This window comes from Lutra lutra, chromosome 1 (assembly GCF_902655055.1).
Source record: "Lutra lutra chromosome 1, mLutLut1.2, whole genome shotgun sequence".
NCBI classification, from domain to species: domain Eukaryota; kingdom Metazoa; phylum Chordata; class Mammalia; order Carnivora; family Mustelidae; genus Lutra; species Lutra lutra.
Window position 1 is genome coordinate 139086587 of NC_062278.1, and position 19165 is coordinate 139105751.

Consider the following 19165-nt stretch of genomic DNA (forward strand, 5'->3'; position numbering starts at 1 on the left):
TTTTAGAAAAATTCTGGGTCTCTCAACATAGGGGCCTTCATTGATGACTCCCCTTACTCTTCTCCAAGGCTTTCTGGTAATTCCTGGTTAAGAAATCTTATTCTAATGGAACACACAATGATGATGAGTTAATGTGTGACTTTTATAAAATGGACTTGAGATACAGGCAGTAGAGTAGTCCTTACAAGAAAGTACCTAATATGGTAGGTGATGTTGCCTTTCAACACAGAATGTAGCACTAAGTACTGCTAGAGCCCAAAGTGGAAAATCTTAAGCATTAAGTTTGTTTAATTATAGGAAGAAAATCAAAAGGGAAGCTACTGATAAAGGAGGTGGTTTTATGAACTTTATTTGGAAGGGTTAAGTACTCTAACGGGTTACCACTATAGTAGACATTTAATATAGGAAAAATTAACAGGTAATATAAATTGTGGACCCATTTGTTTGCTTGATTTGAAAAGATGATAAAACTAATTGCAGTTTAGAATATTTATGATTAAATTGGACAGTCATTTGAGAAGATTAAAAAAATAATAGGAGAAAGGATCACAAATTAAATTAAACAAATTTTTTTATTGCTTGAGGCCAGAAGGTATGAATGAGAAAGTGAGAACAGGGCTGGCTTAATGAGCATGCGACCTGTGCTCAGAAAAGCCTTGCACTTGGTTTGATGTTCTGCTTTTGCCCTTTTGAAATGCTTAACAATTTATATTTGAGCTTGTGATTTGTAAGTGAAGTCTGATAAGACAATGGAACATGCATATGAACAAATGAGAAAATGTGTAATATGTGTGTCCATCTGTGTCTCTTGTTGCCTCATTGCCATACTGTGTTCAGGATGTTCACTAAATGGCTTCCATGACACACATATTTTATACCTGTGACTCTGTGCTCAGAAGGGCTTCATACTTGGTGTAGTGGTCTGCGGCCATCTTGAAATTCCTTAAAAAAAAAAAATATATATATATATATATATATATATATATATTATTTACTTAGAGAGAGAGGGAGAGGTTGGGGGAGGGGCAGAGGAAGAGGGAGAGAGAATCTCAAGCAGACATTGCACTTAGTGCAGAGCCAGACATGGGGCTCTATCTTATGACCCTGAGATCATGGCCTGAGCCAAAACTAAAAGTCAATGTTTAACAGACTGCGCCACCCAAGCCCACCACCCACCCTCTGCCATCATGAAATTTTTAACAATTTAAAAAAATTTTTAATTCCAGTATAGTTAACATACAATGTTATATTAGTTGCAAGTGTACGGTATAGTGATTCAACAATTCTGTACATTACTTAGTGCTCATCATGATAAGTGTACTCTTTTTTTTTTAAAGATTTTATTTATTTATTTATTTGACAGCAAGCAGGCAGAGAGGCAGGCAGAGAGAGAGAGAGAGAGGTGGAAGCAGGCTCCCTGCTGAGCACAGAGCCCGATGTGGGGCTTGATCCCAGGACCCCAGGATCATGACCTGAGCCGAAGGCAGAGGCTTTAACCTACTGAGTCACCCAGGCGCCCCGATGATGATAAGTGTACTCTTAATCCCCTTCACCTATTTCACCTATACTTCTACCCGCCTCCCCTCTGGTAACTGTCAGTTTGTTCTCTATAGTTGAATCTGTTTCTTGGTTTATTTCCTTTTGTCTTTTTTCAGTTGTTTCTAAAACTGAAAAATGATTATGACTGAAATCATGCGCATTTGTCTTTCTCTGACTGGCTTATTTCACTTAGCATTACACTCTGTAGATCTACCCATGTTGATGTAAATGGCAAAATTTCATTCTTTTTTATGGCTGAGTCATAGTCCTGTGTGTGTGTGTGTATGTGTGTGTGTGTGTATTTATCTCTTTATCCAATCATCTGTAGATATACATTTGGATTGCTTCCATAATTTGGCTGTTGTTAATAATGTTACAATAAACATAGGGATGTATATATCTTTTCAAATTAGTATTTTTGTATTCTTGGGAGTTACTAGATCATATGGTAGTTTTATTTTTAATTTTTTGAGGAATCTCCACACTGTTTTTGTTTGTTTGTTGTTTTTAGAGCTTTTATTTATTTATTTGACAGAAAGTGAGAGAGAACAAGTGAACACAAGCAGGGGGAGAGGGAGAAGCAGGCTCTGTGCTGAGCAGGGAGCCCGCTGGCAGGGCTCAATCCCAGGACCCCCTGACCATGACCTGAGCTGAAGGCAGACTTAACTGACAGCCAGCTATGCATATCTCTCCGTACTGTTTTCCACACTGGCTGTACCAGTTTGCATTCCCACCAACAGTGTACAAGAGTTCCTTTTTCTCCATGTCCTTGCCAAGACTTGTTGCTTCTTGAGTTTTTGATTTTAGCTGACAGGTATGAAGTTATAACTCATTGTAGTTTTGATTTGCATTTCCCCGATGATGAATGATGTTGAGTGTCTTTTCATGGGTCTGTTGGCCATGTGTATGTCTTTGGAGAAATGTCTGTTCATGTCTTCTGCCTATTTTTTAACTGTGTTATTTTTGTTTGTTTGTTTTGTATTGAGTTGTATACTCTTTTTATATATTTTGGATACTAAACCTTTACCAGATATGTCATTTGCAAATATCTTCTCCCATTCAGTGGGTTATCATTTAGTTTTGTTGATGTTTCCTTACTGTGCAGAAGATTTTATTTTGATATACTCCCAGTAGTTTATTTTTGCTTTTGTTTCCCTTGCCTCAGGAGACATATCCAGAAAGATACTGCTACAGCCCATGTTAGAGAAATCACTGTGTTCTCTCCTAGGATTTTTATGGTTTAAGGTTTCAAATGTAGGTCTTTAATCTATTTTGTTTATTTTTGTGTATGGTATAAGAAAGTCGTCATTCTTTTGTATGTAGCTGTCCAGTTTTCCCAACATCATTTGTTGAAGAGACGGTCTTTTTCCTATTGCATGTTCTTGCTCCCTTTGTCAAAGATAAATTAACCGTATTATCATGGGTTTATTTCTGGGCTCTCTATTCTCTTCAAAATTCTTAATGTTTCTTTTAAAATATTTTATTTCTTTATTTGTCAGCGAGCACAAGCAGGGGGATGGGCAGAGGGAGAAGCAGACTCGCCACTGAGCAAGGAGCCAATGTGAGACTCAATCCCAGGACTCTGGGATCATGACCATGGTGTCCCAAAATTCTTAATGATTTTATCTTTGAACTTGTATATTCAGTTTGGGTCTCACTGAACTCTCGCACTTCTTAACCTCTAGAGACTTTAAAAAACCTAATCTGAGGGTGCCTGGGTGGCTCAGTTGATTAAGTGACTGCCTTTGGCTCTTGTCGTGATCCTGGAGTCCCGGGATGGAGTCCCATACAGGGATCCCTGCTTGGCAGGGAACCTGCTACTTCCGCTGACCTCTCTCCTCTTGTGTGTGCTCTCTCGCTCTCAAATAAATAAAATTTTAAAACAATAACAACAAACTTAATCTGAGATTGGTTATTTCCAGCCAGTTTTAAGAAACTAAAGTTGACTTTATGGAGCCAGTGAAGCCTCTGGCTTCAGCAAAACTGTAGCTGAAAGTTAGTATTTTTAAATGTGCATAAAATCACTATTCTTGCTGCACTTGTGTAAATAACCAGGCCAGATTTAATGAGACTAGACTTATTTTACAAACAAATCAGTGTTACTGTAATTTGCCTTTGGTAAAAATGAGGTGACTATAGAGAGAAAAATTGTATTCAACAGAAAACTATAGTGTGCCCATTACAGATTCTATTTCTTCTCATTGTCTTTGAGGTTTTGTTATTACCTGTAAACTGTACTGGACTTGAGTTTCTGCTTCTTTCAGTTTGAGTTCTCTTATATCTGGCTACAAATCTTCAAACACATTTCCAATTTTCTCCTTATGACTTAGAATCACTGAAACCAAAACTGCCCTTTTCTCCATGCCCTAACTAGCTAAAGGGAGACCAACTACATGTGGGCTAGCATAGCAGATTTTAGCTACTTGTATGAATAAATCTGTATGTATGTAGCATGTGAAAGTGTTACTTATTCATTCTCTCACTTGTATGGACAGAGAGGTTTCTTGTGAATATTTAAGAGTTTAAGTCACTTTTTGCTTATGTTATTACTGTTGAGGTTGAGCCTTTTTGAGTATTTAAAAAATATATACCAACAAACCTGGCGATTCTACAGATCTGTACCCCTCAGGCTAATAATTCATTATATGTTAATAAAAAGAAAAAAATTGTAAAAAAGACACTCATAAAAAACATTTAGAACTGGAAATAATAAGCTTTTTTTAAGTATATATATATATATATATATATATATATATATATATATAACAACAGAACTACTCTGAAAAGAAAAATATTGCCACCATTGTAGACCATGTAAACTTCAAGTGTGTGCTATTTTATCCCTGTATCTAACTCAAGTCAGAACTTTAAAAACAATTTGCTTTGAAACTTGAAGTTCTTAAAGTAGTGTGATACGATTGCTGCTGTTCTAGTCCCCAGAGTTTTCTGTGTGAAAGCTTGAATCAATACAAATGAGGAGAACTTGGAATGTTAAACAAAACAAAATAAAAAACAAAGGAACACATGCAAAACGTCAGAGGTTTCATCGCAACAGATCATATGTGCACAATTTTTATACCTATATCTATGTAGGTCACTTAGTTCACCAGGACACTCTGATATCATCAGATATTAAAGCTGCAAACAGGAAAATCCATCAGATTGAAACTGCCATCTTCATTTCACCATCTAAGGGTATTTCCAGCTCAAATCTAGAAATGGTCTTCACTGACTACTATTTAGTCTTAGAAATTCATTTATAAACTAGGTTATAATTTGCTCCAACTATGAACCTGTTTCTCTTTGATTCCATAAAATGCCTCTTATTAATTCCTGATTGCTGACACTATATAGAGCCCTACTTAGATGGAAACTCCTACCTGCAATACTGCCTCTTGAAATGAGACATCATCTTATTTTCCTGTCCTAAATAATTATGACCTGGTTCATTATTGTAAGACACAATGCAATATTCAAATACTTATTTCATACCATACAAATTAATTCTTTCCAAAAAGTTTTCTGAGATCCACTTCCTAAAGAAGACAATGGGTCCCATACATTTAAAACCTAGAGATTTGTTTATTGGAAAAGACATCAATGAAAGATTGCAGTTGCACCTTCTTAGAGGAGATCTACAAAATTTCTACAGTAACAACAAAATCTATAGAATTTTTAGCCAGAATTATATTAAAGAACCACATAGTCTTAGATTGTTTAGAACCCATATAGCCTTAGCTTATGAATAAGAAAGAATGTGTTTTATTAATACATCATGTTATGCCTATTTGGAGAAATTGAAACCCAATTATATTCCACCCCCCGCCCCCAATGCAGATTGCTTGGAAAAGTAAAATTGACTCTGATTATAAGCCATTTGATCCTTTTAGTTGGTTAAGTTTGGGTGAATGGGCACCTTTAGCATTACTCTTAGTCACCATTTTGCTGGTTTTCATGGTCCTTTGAAGATCACAAACCAGGATTCAGTAGATTTTTCTGACCATTCAAATTCATTTAATTTTTTTTCTTAGAAAAATCATCTGATGAGTCAGTAGCTGCTAACAAGTATTTAAGCCCTTTGGGGGTATTTTTTCAAACATTTGATATTATCCTTTGTTAGTTATGTGGTTAATATCCCTATGCATTGTATTATCTCAAGAGTCTTTAATGCTTGTTCTGATTTCCCCAAATGCCTAAATAAAACTTGAGATGTCCTTCATATTAGTGTTACATTTCACTTCCTAGACAATCAGCTACAAAAAGTAAGCTTAGCAGTTCTACTCTTAAAAAAATGTGTAAGTTTTAGTAACCAATCACACGCACACACCAAGTACCCTCCTCATTCATGTAACTGCTGAAAGTTGAGCTTCAAAACACTTTTGGTTTGAAGTGTGCTGATTCACAGTTTGTCTCTTATGCAGTAAAATATTCATATCAAGTAGAGCACACTGAATTTTTTTTTAACAATGCATTGTGAGTCCTCTGAACTGCTGTGCTCAGGTTCCCTATTAGTACATCTATCAGTACTTCTTGAACTAGGTACACTGGGGGCTGACAGCCCTCAGAAGCCATGCTTTTCATTTGAACTACAACTTGCTTCAAACACAGAATGGTAATGGTGTTCTATGAAACACGAATGAAGAACATAATTATTTTCTAAAACTTACATGAAAATGATGACATAGAAGGAAAAAGACAGGACAACACATAATTCCTTGTCTTTTCAGTCCATCCCATTAGTAAGCTGAAGGTAGAGATTGTTGGTAGAATGTGTACATATAAAGAACTAAAAACAGTTCAGTTAGTCTTGTGCAGCTTTTATACTGTTCTGGTAAGAATGATGGGGCGCCTGGGTGGCTCAGTGGATTAAACCCTCTGCCTTTGTCTCAGGTCATGATCTCAGGGTCCTGGGATTGAGCCCCGCATCGGCCTGTCTGCTCAGCAGGGAGCCTGCTTCCTCCTCTCTCTCTGCCTGCCTCTCTGCCTACTTGTAATCTCTGTCTGTCAAATAAATAAATAAATCTTAAAAAAAAAAAAAGAATGAAATACATATGCATGCTAGAGCTATGAGATATGAATTAGGTGATTTTGGTGATTGTGCACATTCAAGTTAAATGCTGTTATGTTTGCATTAAAACTACCATTGTTACAATATACAGATGAATGGTACCATTCATGCTAATATAAAATTTGCTTTTACTTGGAATGACTTTAAATGTCAAATGAATAAAACACAATGATGAATTGAGAGAGATACTATGGAAGAAAGGAAAAGCTTTATATTTCAGTACTTTAAGGGCACATTTGTCTTACATTTTGAACAAGGAGCCTTACATTTTTATTTTTCAGTGGTCCATACAAATTATGTAGCTGGCCTTGAGCAAAATCTTGAAGGTTCTTACTTTGGAAGGTGTCTTGCCCCTTCTTATTTTGAGCATGGTCAAACTTTAGATTAAGTCTTTTTTATAGGGCCTTGAAAAATAGAAATGGCTGAGCTTGGGGGCCTCTGATCTACCAAAAGGGAAAATATTACCAGAGTAGAAGTGTAGGTAACTTTTGTTAATTTCAGAGTAACTTTGGGCTTAGTTCTTGTTCTATGTGTAAAGTTAATCATTTGAGATTGAGATCAATTCTTTCTTTTCTAATGTAGGCACTTATTGCCATAAACTTCCTCTTAGCATGCTTTTGCTGAGTCCTGTAAGTTTTGGTATGTTGTATTTCCATTATTGTGTGTTTCAAGTTAGGTTTTGATGTTCCTGTTTTAAAAAGATTTTTAAGTTTTTTATTTTTAAGTAAGTCCCAACATGGGACTCAAACTTCCACCTTGATACCAAGGGTTTGCATGTTCTACCAACTGACCAGCCAGGTGGGCTGATTTATTTCCCTTTTGGGTTCATTTTTGACCCATTGGTTGTTCAGGTGTATATTAATTTTTACATATTTATGGATTTCCAGTTTTCCTCCTATTATAGATTTCTGGTTTCATATCATTGTGGTTGGATAAGATACTTGGTGTGATTTCAGCTTTTGTAAATTTGCTGAACTTGACTTGTGACCTAAGAAATGGTCTATTCTAGAGAATGTTCTATATGTTCTTGAGAAAAATGTATATTCTGTTGGATGTTCTGTATATGTCTGTTAGGTCCACTTGATCTAAAGGATAGTTCAAGTCCTATGTTTCCTTATTGATTTTCTATCTGGATTATCATCCATTATTGAATGTATGGTATTAAATTCCCCTCCTATTACTGTATTGTTGCCTATTACGCCCTTCAGAGTATTAGTATTTACTGAATATATTTAGGTATTTCAATGTTGGATACATATATTTACAATTGTTATGTCCTCTTAATGAATTGACATCTTTTCCTTATATAATGGCCTTTTCATCTCTTGGTTTTGCTTAAAGTCTATTTTTCTGAAGTAAGTATAGGTACTGTCCACTTTCTTTTGATTTTCATTTGTGTGGAGTTTATTTTTCTATACCTTTGCTTTGTCATGTATGCAAATTCCACCTTCTTAAATATGTTTGATGGGATTATGATTGGCTAGAATTATCTAGAGCTACCTGATTTTATTTTCCACTAATGTTACGTACTTTTAAAAATCCGTAGTGGATGCAGCCATCAAGCAAACTGTAATTTTGCCATTTGCAATGACGTGGCTGGAACTAAAGTGTATTATGCTAAGAGAAATGAGTCAATCAGAGAAGATATTATCATATGATCTCTCTGATATGAGGAATTTGGGATGCAGGGCAGGGGGCCATGAAGGGAAGGGATGGAAAAAAAATGAAACAAGATGGGACTGGGAGGGAGACAAACCATAAATATTCTTAATCTCAGGAAACAAACTGATGGTTGCAGGGGTGGGGTGGGGGAGGAAGGGATAGGGTGGCTGGGTTATTGACATTGGGGAGGGTATGTGCTTTGGTGAGTGCTGTGAATTGTGTAAGACTGATGATTCACAGACCTGTACCCCTGAAGAAATAATCATTATATGTTAATAAATTTATAAAAATCCATAGAGGGAGTACCCTTAAAACATTTGAGGCATGTAGTAACTGTCACAATAGAAATGGTTATCTCCCTTATGTCTTTTCTGAATTATGTTATTGCTTCAAGTGTTGGGAATAACTTACAGTTTGAGTGTTTGTGTTCTTCCCAAATTCTTTTTTTTTTTTAAAGATTTTATTTATTTATTTGAGAGAGAATGAGTGAGAGAGAACATGAGAGAGGAGAAGGTCAGAGGGAGAAGCAGACTCCCCAAGGAGCTGGGAGCCCGATGCAGGACTCGATCCTGGAAGTCTGGGATCATGACCTGAGCCAAAGGCAGTCGCTCAACCAACTGAGCCACCCAGGCGCCCCTCTTCCCAAATTCTTATGTTCGAAATCCTAATGCCCAATGGGATAGTGTTAGGAGGCGAGGCCTTTGGGAGGCAGGCATTTAGGTAAGGAGGCCAGAGCCCTCATGAATGGGATTAATGCTCTTATAAAAGAGATCCCATAGAGCTCCCCAGCCCTTTCTACCATGTGAGGACACAGGAAGAAGTCATTAAAAACCAAATGTGTTAGCACCACGATTCTGGATTTCTTAGCCTCTAGAACTGTGAGAAGGGGCATCTGGGTGGCTCAGTGGATTAAAGCCTCTGCCTTCAGCTCAGGTCATGATCCCAGGGTCCTGGGATCAAGCCCCGCATCAGGCTCTCTGCTCAGTGGGGAGCCTGCTTCCTCCTCTCCTGCCTGCTTCTCTGCCTACTTGTGATCTCTGTCAAATAAATAAATAAAATCTTAAAAAAAAAAAACTTAGAACTGTGAGAAATAAAATTCTGTTGTTTATAAGCCACCAGTACAGTAATATTTTGTTATAGCAGCCTAAACAGACTAACACTTATTAAGTGAGGTAATTTATACCACATTGATGGTATTCTATAAAGAGAAAAGTATACATAGGACTTAATTTATTTGTGAAAAAAAGATACACACCTGTGCAAAGTTTTGTAACAATTATGTAGTTAACTAAGAATGCTAATGACCAAGATAATAAGGAAATGAGTATTACTAAATAGACTTAGAAAATTGATGTTAGGGTACCTGGGTGGCTCATTTGGTTGAGCATCGACTCTTGGGTTTGGCTAGGGTCATGATCTCGGAATCCTGGGATCAAGTCCTGCTTTGGGCTCTGTGCTAAGATGGGGGTCTGCTTGAGATTCTTTCCCTCTCCCTCTGTCTTTCCCTCTGCTTGTGCTATCTCTCTAAAACAAATAAAATATTTTTAAAAAATAAAATGAATGTTATTAGTTGAGGAAATTGAAGCAATTAAGTGACTTTAATAAAGATTTCACTCATTCACAGAATAATTTTTGTTTTGTTTTGCTTTAGAGAGAGAGAGAGTGAGGGGAGGGTGGTGGGGAGGGGCACAGAGAGAATCTTAAGCAGCTACATACGGGTATGGAGCCCAAGGCAGGGCTCCATCTCAGGACCCTGAGATCATGACCTGAGCCAAAATCAAGAGGTGGACTCTTAACTGACTGTGCCACCTGGATTGCCTGATAAACAAATATCTTTTTAAATACTAAGGCAGAGACTGCTGTTGGCTACCTGTTATCCCCTTCTTCTCTCTTATAATAGAAGCACTCTATTGTTGAGTAGCAGTATGTACAGGCTATAATGAACATTTCAAATCTCCCTCTTACAATATCTGATATGTGTGGAAGTCCTTGTATAGGGAACTATGTAAGTTTCATGACGTATTTTCTTAAGTTTCTAGCTTGAGAAGAGCCTAAACTCCTGAACCAGGTATAGCAGAAATTGATTCATCTTTCATGTCACATTACATCATGCCTTAATTACTATTTTGATGTCTCCTCTTTCCTAAAATATATAAGTGCTATGATGAGAGGGCCTGTGTCCTATTTTGTTTTATATTGGATCCCAGAAAGAGCACAGAAAAAATCTTTGCTGCATGAATGAATGAATGAAGCAATGGCTGTCTGAACTTGTGTTGAGAAGGATTCTGAGTTAGTATTGTACTCAGGGGAAATAATGTCATTGTCAATTTGACATGAATGTCCATAGACATACCATGGTGGGGGGAAATACACACCTGCCAGACATGTGTCATTTTTTGTTTTTGTTTTTGTTTGTTGTTTTAAATTAATCAACTTTAACTTTTAGAGCAAATTTAGGGTCATGGCAAAAATTGAATAGAAAGCAGAGTTCCCATATACCTCTTGTCCCCACACAAGCACAGTCTCTCCCATTATCAACATCCTGCCCCAGAGTGGTACATTTGTTACAACTGATGAATCTACATTGATACATCATTATTACCCAAAGTTCATAGTTTAAATTAGGTTCACCTTTGGTGTTGTATGTTCTATGTTTTTTTTAATTAAATCAGTTAATTAACATATAGTGTATTATTAATTTCAGAGGTAGAGGTCAGTGATTCATCAGTCCTATAGTACCCACTGCTCATTACATCACATGTCCTCCTTAATGTCTATCACCTAGTTACCCATCACCCACCACCCTCTCCTTCAGAACCCTCAGTTTGTTTCCTATGATTAAGAGTCTCTTATGGTTTGTCTCACTCTCGGATTTCATCTTGTTTTATTTTTCCTTCCCTTCCCCAGTCATCCTCGTGTTTGTGTCTTAAATTCCACGTCTGAGTGAGATCATATGATAATTGTCTTTCTCTGACTGACTTACCATGCATAGCATAGTATACTCTAGCTCCATCAATATAATTGCAAATGGCAAAATTTCATTTTTTATGGCTGAGTAATATCATTGTGTGTGTGTGTGTGTGTGTGTGTGGTGTGTGTATACACACATACCACTTCAGTATCCATTTAACAATTGATGGACATTTTTCTCTCTCTATAGTTTGGCTATTGTTGATAGCCATTGTGATGTATGTACTTTTGGGTAAATACCTAGTAGTGCAAATTGCTGGATTATAGGGTAGCTCTATTTTCACCTTTTTGAGGAACCTCCATACGGTTTTCCAGAGTGGCTGCCCCAGCTTGCATTCCTACCAACAGCATAGGAGGGTTCCCCTTTTTCTGCATCCTCACCAAAATCTGTCCTTTTCTGACTTGTTTAATTTTAGCCATTCTGACTGGTGCGAGGTGGTATCTCATTTTTTTTTTTTTTAATTTGTATTTCCCTGATGCCGAGTTATGTTGAGCATTTTCCAGGTATATGTTGGCTATTTTTATGTCTTCTTTGGAGGATATCTATCCCAGATCTGTCATTTTCATTAAAGCTTTATGTTATAACACAGATCACTAATGTTATGGTATTTTAATGGATAAATTTGCTTTTGTGTTATGTGCTGATATAATGAACAGGAAGCACTTAATTAGATCAGTAAAACAGTTTTAAGTATTAAAGGAATAATAAGAATGTTGAAGTTGAATTAAATTAGATTGTTTTGTTCAACCTCTTTTAAGTTATAGATTTTGGAGTTTATGTGGCTTATTGAAAGTCTCACAGTTTCTTGAAGTGGTTTCTTACATTTCCCCTGACAATATGTTCCTGCCTCACCTTATTAACCACCCCACCTAATTTAACTCCCATTACAGAGCTGTATGGCTAATTATCCTAGTGCGAAGGAGGGATTTAAAACAACAGAATCAGAAAGATTATTTTAAAATTTCATGAAAAGTCCTGAAACTCTGAAATTCAGTTGCTATCTTCTTTCACTATCCTCTCACTGCAATTTTTAGGTGAAATTAAACAGAAATTGAAAATCTGATTCAATTTTTTCCTTTCATTAAAAAAACTTCCTTTTTAAAAAAAATTTTATTTATTTGAAAGAGAGAGAGAGAGAGAGAGAACATGAGAGGTGGAGATGTCAGAGGGAGAAGCAGATTTCCCTGATGAGAAGGGAGTCAGATGTGGGACTCGATCCTGGGACTCCAGGATCATGACCTGAGCCAAAGGCAGTCACTTAACCAACTGAGCCACCCAGGTGCCCCCCCCCCCCAAAAAAAACTTTCTGAAGTATACACACTCAACTCTATTCATTTTGACTAGAAGCATATTTCTTCAACATTCATTTCTACTTGAGGATATTCTATATGAATATCCTCAAGTGTCCACATTTGACACTCTATTTTGATACATTTGTGTTTATCCTTGGAAATCTAATTTCATTTGATGTTATTTTATAGTTACTTCAAAACAATTTTCTTCAAATAAACAGGATCTTTCTTAGGTCTGCAAGGTCTGAAAGACTAGACTGGCAATGTGCACTGAGAGAAGGTAAGTTTTGCATTAAAATGGCACTAGGTATTAGAGCAAAAGTGGGTTGATAACTTAAAAAGAGGCCAATGGTAAAGAAAATACCACAATTAAAATGTGGTTTCTAGAATAGCAGGAGATGATGGCCCTATACTTGTAAAACTCCAAGCTAATTATTTCTTAGATTATCTATGGCAGTGCTATTGTATTAGCATGTCTATTACATATGAAATATGTCAGGTTCTTGTGCAATGTGAAACAACAGGAAACCATTCTAATTTACTATTTTTCCAGCATTCTTGTCTTTTAACTATTATTTTTCTCAAATAGAAATGCAGTGTTTATTAATAGCATCAGATTTTCATCATGATTTAATATGGAGTTATAATAAAATAAAATATGATTAGCTCTAGGCATTTGAGATTTTACTAGTAAACTGCCTCAGTTGTAGAACATTAAATAGTGAATATTCTATCTGACAGGGTTGGCTAAATTTGCTGGATTGGGAGAATGGAAATGTGCACTGAGGGAAGATAAATTTTACCTTACCTAAGAGACAGATTGGGATAGTCAGATCTTCAAACTCTTTCACTGAAGAACTTGGTAAAAACACAGAGGTGCAGGCCTTATCCTACCTCAACAAGCCTGGGTCTTTCTTGTCTATATTTGTTCTCCAGGTGATTCTGACGCTCATCAGACTTTTGTGTGCACATAAATCACCTGGCCATCTTGCTAAAATGCAGATTCTGATTCACTACATATAAAGCTGGGCCCGAGATTCTGTATTTCTAGCAAGCTCCCAGGTATTGCTTGTGCTGGCTGGTCAATGGAGTACATTTGAGTAGCAAAAATCTTAAGACAGTGATTCTCAAACTTGGTGCACACTGTAATCTTGCAGGGGCTTTGAAAATTACTATGTAGTAGTCATCCCCAGAGATCTTGACTTGGTAAGTATATAGATGAGTGAGCTTAGGCACTAGGGACTTTTAAAACTTCTTGGTGATTCTAGCATACAGCCAAGTCTGAGACCCACTGCTGTAAGTGAGTAATTCTAGAACAACTCATCTCCTTTGGTCATCCACCCTCTTGACCACTTAGGTTCTAATCTCCTTTCTGGAGAGTGATCTACCTTTCTATCTATTCCATTTGAAAGCAAGTAGGAGACACAGTGTTCCTACCACTAAAAAACCTTATATATCTTTCCTAGGAACAAAGGATATTCTCTTCCATAATCTCAGTACACTGATCAAAATCAGAAAATTTTACATTGATAAAACGCTATTTTCTTGCCCACAATCTGTATTCAAATTTCATCAATTGTTGTAATAATTTTTTATAACTATATTTTTTCTTAGGTTCATGATCTTTGCTAGAATTACTTTGCTAGTTTGTTTCTCAAGGTTCAGTTTGATTCTAACTCCTTTGCTACAATATGCTAGGATAGGTTGGCTGGGTTCAATTACCTTTAGTTAATTGTCTTTTGCCTTTTAAAATATAGCTTTACCTGTGTTAGTATGCCTTCTTGCCATTGAGGCCTTCACATATAAAAAGGCAACAAATAAATTTGGTTTAACTTCCATTTCAGCCTACATTCACTCCTGTAATAACCGCCCTGGATTGCAGACATGATTCTTCAGCAAATGCTATGAAATAGATGGGTCTCACCTATGTGCTTCTGAGGTTGGCCATCTTAAAAAAGGTGAACAACTGAACACGAAAAACATGATCCATAAAAGAAAAAAAATTGATAAATTGCACCTCATGAAAATGAAAAAAAAATTGCTCTATGAAAGGTCCAGTTAAGAGACAAGTTACTGACTGGAAGAAAATGTTTGCAAACCCCCTGTAGTAAGCTGAACAATGGGTACTTAAAAATATCAAGTCCAATCTCTGGAACTTGTAAATGTTATTCGGAAAAAGGGTCTTTTTTTTTTTCTTCAAAACTTTTATTAGGGGCTCCTGGGTGGCTCAGTTGGTAAGCATCTGCCTTTGGCTTAGGTCATGATCCCAGGGTCCTGGGATTGAGCCCCACATCTGGCACCCTGTCCAGCTGGAAGTCTGCTTCTCTTTCTCCCTCTGATCCTCCCCTCTGCTCATGCACTCACACATACTCTGCCTCTCAAATGAATAAGTAAAAAATCTTTAAAAAAAACTTTCATTAATTAATGTTTTCAAAATACCTAGAATGTGTCAAGAAAAGGGGTAATTTTCTCACCTAATTACATCTAATTAATTAGATGTAATTAAGCTGAAGATTGTGAGGTAAGGAGGTTATTTTCGGTTACCCAGGTGGGCCCTAAATGCCATCACAGGAATCCTTGTAAGAGAAAGGCAGGCAATGATTTGACAAATACACAGGAAGGAAGATGATGTGAAGATGGAAGTAGAGAGTGGAGTGATGCAAAGCCACCAGGCAAACACATAGAGGAGAAGATGTGAAGATTGAGCACAGAGAGAGAGAGGACCATAAATTTAGGAGAACTGGCAGCCAGAAGAGGCAAAGACAGTCTTTTCTTCCAGAGGTAATGCCCTGCTGATACCCTGTTCATACCCTGATTTTGGACTTCTAGCCTCTAGAACTGGGGGAGAATACATTTCTCTTGTTTTAAGACACCCCCTTTGTGGTGATCTGTTACAGCAGCTGTAAGAAAACAATACAACACCTATCCAACAAAGGGTACATCTTGAATATATAAAGAATGTCAAAATGGAACAGTAAAAAACAACCTAATTAGAAAATAAGCAAAAGACATGCACGGATATTTATTTCACTGAAGAGGATAAACAGATGGTAGAAAAACACATGAAAAGATGTTTAACAGGATTAGCCATCAAGGGAATGCAAATTAAGACCACAGTGAGATTTCAACTATACACCTATCAGAATGATAAAAATAAAAAAATAATGACAACACCAAATTCTGGTGAGGATGTGGAGAAACTGGATCATTTATGCATTGCTGGTGGGAATGTAAAATGATATAGCCACTCTGGAAAAAAGTTAGGTTCTTAAAAAACAAAATATGTGATTATCATATAATCTAGCTATTAAACTCTTGGGTGTTTTCCCCCAGAGAAATGAAAACTTATGTTTACACAAAAACTTGTACATAAATATTCATAGAAGCTTTATTTGTGGCAGCCCAAATCTGGAATCATTGCAGATGTCCTTCAACAGCTGAATGGTTAAACAAATTGTGGTACATCCATACCAAGGGTAACAAATAAAAAGGAATGTTGATACATGCCACAATTTTGATGAATCTCCAAGGAATTATGTTGAGTGGAAAAAGTCAATCCCAAAAGGTTACATACTGTATGTAACATATGTAAGAGTTTTGAAGTAACGAAATTTTAAAAATGGAAGGCAGGTGAGTGACTGTCACTGAGTAGAAATAGGGATAGGGAGGGTTGGGAAGAAGGTGAATATGTTTATAAAAGTGTAACATGAAGGACACTTGAGATTTACTTTTTTTCTTCCTAACCGTTAAAAAATAAATAAGGGCTGTATTGAGTTATGATTTACACACCATACAATTCACCCATTTAAAGTATACAAATCAATGGTTTTTAGTATATTCAGATACCTGCAACCATTGTCACAATCAATTTAAGAGTATTTTCATCACTCCAAAAAGAAACCCAGTAACTACTAGAAGTCATTCCCTATTTCTCCCCATCCCCTCCCTCCCTCAGCCCCAGGCAATCCCTAATCCATTTTCTGTTTCTATATGTTTGCCTATTTTGCATATTTCATGTAAATGGAATCATATAATATAGGGTCTTTTGTGACTAGCTTTTTTCAGTTAACATCACAATTTCAAGATTCAGGTATGATGTAACACACATTATTCATTCTTTTTTATTGCTGAATAATATGCTATTGTATAGATATGCCACATTTATTTATCCATTCATATGTTGGATTTAGGTCTTTCCTGCTTTTTGGCTATTATGAATAATGCTGCTATGAACATTTGTGTAAAATTTTTTGTTTTGGCCTATGTTTCTATTCTCCTGGATATACACTAAGAGTATAATTTCTGGGTCATATGGTAATGGATCAGGTTTATCTACATTCTTATGACACTTGTTATTATCTTCCTCTTTGACTCCAGCCATCCTAGTGGGTATGACGTGGTATCTCATTTACTTTTAATTTGCATTTCTCTGATGTGCTAATGACATTGAGCATTTTTCAATGTGTTTATTGGCCATTTGTATGACTTCATTACAGAAATATCTATTGAGATAATTTGTCCATTAAGAATTGGGCTATTTGTTTCTATTATTAAGTTGTAACAGTTTTTTTTTTTAAAGATTTTAATTATTTGTTTGACAGAGATCACAAGTAGGTAGAGAGGCAGGCAGAGAGAGAGGAGGAAGCAGGCTCCCAGCTGAGCAGAGAGCCCGATGCGGGGCTTGATCCCAGGACCCTGAGATCATGACTCGAGCTGAAGGCAGAGGCTTTAACCCACTGAGCCACTCAAGCACCCGAGTTGTAAGAGTTTTTTTAAGTTCTCTATGTATTCTAGATAAAATCTTTTTATCAAATATATGATTTGTAAAAATGTCCTCTCACTATGTAGGTTGTCTTTCACTTTTTAATGGTATACATCGAAGTATAAACATTTTAAATTTTGATAAAGTCCAATTTGTCTTTTTTTTTTCTCTTGTTTGTGCTTTTGTAATATCTAAGAAATCATTGCCTCATTCAAGGTCACAAAGATTTACACCAATGTTTTATTTTAAGAGTTTTAAGGTTTTAAGGGCGCCTGGGTGGCTCAGTGGATTAAGCCTCTGCCTTCCGCTCAGGTCACGGTCTCAGGGTCCTGGGATGGAGCCCTGCATCGGGCTCTCTGCTCAGCAGGGAGCCTGCTTCCTCCTCTCTCTCTCTCTGCCTGCCTCTCTGCCTCCTTGTGATTTCTGTCTGTCAAATAAATAAATAAAATCTTCTTTTTTTAAAAAAAGAGTTTTATGGTTTTACTTCTTATGTTTAGGTCCCTGTGGTTTTTCTTGACTATGGTGGATACATAAACCTACACAGGTAATAATAACACAGAATTTAACACATCCACACACACCTACACACACACAGCAGATGTGTATAAGGAAAACTACAGGAATCTTATTAAGATTGGTGGGTCGTATCAATGTCAATGTCTTGGGTGTGATATTATACTACAGTATTATAAAATGTCACCTTTAGAGTAAATTAAGCAAAATGTATAAGGGATCTTTGTATCATTTCTTAGAACTACAGGTGAATCTGAACTATCTCAATAAGATGCCTGAGTGGCTCAGTCAGTTATGCATCTGCCTTCAGCTCAGGTCATGATCCCAGGGTCCTGGGATGGAGTCCTGAAACAGGCTCCCTGCTCTGCAGGGAGTCTGCTTCTGCCTCTGCCTGCCATTCCCCCTTTTATGTATGTTCTCTCTCTCTGTCAAATAAATAAAATCTTTTTAAAAATAAAATGATCTCAATAAAACTTTCAATTAAAAATAGTAATCTTTAGAAATTGGTATCCCCCCCGCCCTTTTTTTGCTCCAGTAAAAGGGTAACATATTAGCAAGGACTGACAGGTGAATTAAGAGCATTATGTGGGTATGGGTAATTCTTGTGTTTAAAAATAAACAATAGGCATGTAGTAGTCTAGTGTTAATTTAACACACATTACTGTTTCAACATGTAGTATACTGATTTTGATTTCCACCAAAAGCCTAATAGAAATGGCACAGGTAATACACAGTAATACCTGTGTAATTTGCTCTGAGATTTGCTGAATAGAAATAATTTTAAGTGCCAATACTTTTTAAAAAGTAACTACATGTTAGAATCTATCATACTTAATACATAAGTAAATAAAAGCACAGGTTATCTAATTACCTCTTGAAATTTTAAAATCAGATCTCTGAAAATTTTAGTCTTGCTAAGCTTTAATCTTTTTTTTTTAAGGAACAACTTTACTGGGCTATTAGCTGCTTTATTGAATATGAGAAAAACCATTGTATGCCATATTAATTCAAATTACTGTAAGTACAAGGCAAAAGGACATAGTAATCCTTTGTGATTTTATTCTTCTTTGGAAGAGGTTGGGAGAATATTGGCTTGAATTTTATCATTCTGTCCACTTACTTCTGTGTTCTTAAAAATACTGTTTAATAAAATTTCTTAGGTGACAAGCTAAGCATTAAATGGAATGTTAATGGTGAATTATTTGTAAATGTCTATCTTAAGTTTCTTCGTTCCTTCCTTCCTTAAATATTTTATCCATTTATTTGACACAGAGAGAGAGCAAGAAAATAAACACCAGTCAGAGAGAGAGGCAGAGGCAGAAGCACACTCCTGGCTGAGCAGGGAGCCTCCCTTGGGG